Source organism: Sceloporus undulatus, chromosome 6, assembly GCF_019175285.1.
Source record: "Sceloporus undulatus isolate JIND9_A2432 ecotype Alabama chromosome 6, SceUnd_v1.1, whole genome shotgun sequence".
NCBI lineage: Eukaryota > Metazoa > Chordata > Lepidosauria > Squamata > Phrynosomatidae > Sceloporus > Sceloporus undulatus.
Window position 1 is genome coordinate 148,060,429 of NC_056527.1, and position 3,166 is coordinate 148,063,594.

General features: G+C 39.5%; 2 protein-coding genes across 3 annotated transcripts in view; one reads left to right on the forward strand and one right to left on the reverse strand.

The window, feature by feature from the left end:
- Positions 1 to 1,866, reverse strand: part of MYO1E (myosin IE) — a 568,767-nt gene extending 566,901 nt beyond the window's left edge. The window contains exon 1 of the mRNA XM_042471365.1: positions 1,222 to 1,866. The gene's annotated coding sequence lies outside the window, so the exon portion shown is untranslated. The remainder of the gene's footprint in view (positions 1 to 1,221) is intronic.
- The window catches only part of MINDY2 (MINDY lysine 48 deubiquitinase 2), a 689,230-nt gene that overhangs the window by 671,800 nt on the left and 14,264 nt on the right, over positions 1 to 3,166 (forward strand). The gene's annotated exons all lie outside the window — the stretch shown is intronic.

The following is a 3,166-nucleotide window of genomic DNA, read 5'->3' on the forward strand; positions in this document are numbered from 1 at the left end:
GAATACTGGAAGATTGGGAATCATGTGGCCCATAGACCACACATCGGGCCACAATCCTATTTCTGTGGCTATCAGGTCCCTTTCAGATGCATTACTGTATCTCTATCCTAGTTTTGCACTAGGAACGGACAAAGGAAGGAGCCAATGTGGTTTAGTGGTTTGAATGTTGGACTAGGAGAGAGTCGACTTGAAGGCACAGAACAAACAACAAAGAAATGAGTTGAGCATATAGCCCTGCTTGGCACACAATAAATAAAATTGCCAAGCTATAGAATTTATCCACCAGTTGTACATCCTTGATTTCCATTGGCCTGAAAGAGCATCCTACATTACTAAGTTAAGAGCCTAATGTGGTAATTTAGGATTTGAATGGTAGATAAATTAGTTCTGTTTACACAGAAATGATCACAAAGAAGGAGCATTTCCACATATTACCTAAATGGGATTTGGAAAGATAAAGAAATATTTATGTATTTTAGCTATCTAATAATAAAATTTATTTATATCCCGCCTCTCTACAAAAGCAATCGGGGCGGCTTACAAAGTTAAAATATACAGTCCAAACCCTCATCCCACCCACCCCTAAAATGCAATTAAACCGTGTAGAATTAAAAACATAAAAAATACTTAAAAAACAATACAATAACTGGAGAAGTCGGAAGTCAACAGTTAGATTTTCCTTCCGACATCCGGAGAACTATTCAGGCCTTTCCTGAATAGTTCTCCGGACATCGGAAGGAAAATCTAACTATGTATCTAGAAAATACGTAGCCATAAAAACTTTTAAAAAAAAACCTTTAAAGTGTTATTTTTAAAAATTACAATTTCTTATTATTGGAAAATCTATTACAGTAAGAGGACAAATGGGGGGGGGTAGATAATTATTTATAGGTTTAAATGAATAAGGGTTTCTGTAAAGCTCTGTGCAATCCACTATGTACAACATAAGAAGTGTTAGTTGATTACTTGGCTTTTGCTTTTTTGAAATAATCTAATTTAAAAAAAAACCTGAAATCCAAATAAAAATTGGCATTTTCGTGATGCATTCTGTGTTTTCCTTTTTCACGGCTAAATTAATAATGGTATGTGTCAAAATAATACCAGTAAGTTCTGGAATGATTTAGGGGTTCAGTAGGAATTTGCAGGAAACAAGGAGCTAGATTTTGTTCATGGTTCCTCAAGTGTGTTAATCATTGGCAAGCAGGATTTCAGGTTTCTTACTTTAGAGATCCTCTTGCTAGGCGCTATCACATTCACGTCTGCTTGCCCTGGCTCTGTTTACGTAGGGTTTTTGTATAAGATAGGTTTAGCACATAGCTCTTGGAAAGTTTCTGTCATTTCTTCCCGAGTGGGATGGAGCAATCTGCAACGCAAACAAGAGAATCAATCTATGGCCCCAATAATGGAAACTCTGCTGATAGAAGCCAAAATTACGCTTTTAAAGCTGCAACTCCAAGTGCACACACACACCTATAAAAGAGGACGTAAAACTCCTTTGACTCCTTGGAGTAAATGTGATTAGCTTTTCACAGTCAACAGACATTAGTTTCTCCAAGGGAACAGTTTCTTAACCCAGCTCTAGGTCTGACTGGTACAACAGGTAGGAGTCATAAAGTAAGACGTAGTTCAGCAAAGGGAAAAACATCTGTAGTGGTTTTTCCCTGTTGCTAGTCCACATGATAGATAGATAGATAGATAGATAGATAGATAGATAGATAGATAGAGTAACCTGCTTGCTTGGTTCCTGGTATACAGCCATTTATACAGTGGACCCTTGTTATACGCTGGGGTTTGGTTCCAAGATCCCCCATGGATAACAAAATCCATGGATACTCAAATCCCATTAAATATAATGACACCATGGCAAAATGGTGTCTCTTATTTTAAAAAAATGGAAAATCAAGGTGTGATATTTGAAATTTATACTTTTTTGAACATTTTCAAAATGCTTGAATCTGTGGATAAGAAATCCGTGTCTAAGAAGGGCCGACTGTAATGTCTTTTCCCTCACAGAGGAACATACAGAGGAACATTGCAGAGGAACATACAGGCCACATGAGATCCCAGCCCCTTGTAGCTAACAGGATTCATGTGGGAAATCAAATAAGAGGAAACTAGGTACTTTATTATCCTGAGCTCTGCAAAGAAAAGGTGAGATGAAAATGTCATAACAGTCATAACTGGGAATCAACTGCCCAAGGCAAAGCCTCCGACTTACAGCCGCCCTCATGCTTTCCTCTGCTGTGGGCTTTCCTTGGCAAGAGCTGTTGCAAAGTTTTATATATACTCTGTGTGTGTGTGTGTATATAATTATGTTATAGAGCGGTGGGAAAATCCCTCAGAGCTGGGGCAAAGTTACACACACACACATGTGTGTAATTATATGTGTGTGTGTGTGTGTGTGTATATATATATATATATATATATTATGTATGCATATATAAATATGTAACTATATATATATATATATACACACACACTTATATATATGTGACTTTTCACACCTCTGTAATACACACACACACGTATTACATATGAAATGGTAAATTATAAGCCACCTTGATCCTATGGGAGAGGCAGGATATACATAAAAATTATATGTATCATGTTATACACACACATGTGTTTTATATATATATATATGTAATATATATTTGTTGCAGTGTGCCTTCAATATACATATGACAGAGCTGTGGGAAAGTCCCTCACAGCTCTGTCAAAGTTACACACACAGAGTGAGATAGATAGATAGATAGATAGATAGATAGATTATAGATGCAGCTATAGATGATCTAGATATACCTAACTGCCACAGCACTTTAATATGTAGTTTTACAGACACATCCATACATCTATATCTATATCTATATATATCTATGTATAGCTAGATATAGATATAAAACTTTTCCCAGGGCTGTGAGGCCTGGCAGTGAATGGCGGGAGTGCTGAGGCGGCTGAGGTGAGCCCCTGGGGCCCGAAGAGTCCTTAATGGCGTGGGCCGTGGCCCCGCCGTCGGTGCGGAGGAGGGCGGGCCTTGCTGGCTGCCCTGGCCGGGCGAGCGGGCGGGCGCGGCCTCCTTCCTTCCTCCTCCTCCTCCGAGGCCTGGGCCTGCGCTGCCACGGAGGGCCACGGAGGGAGGGAGGGAGGGGCGGGGGCCAGGGATGGA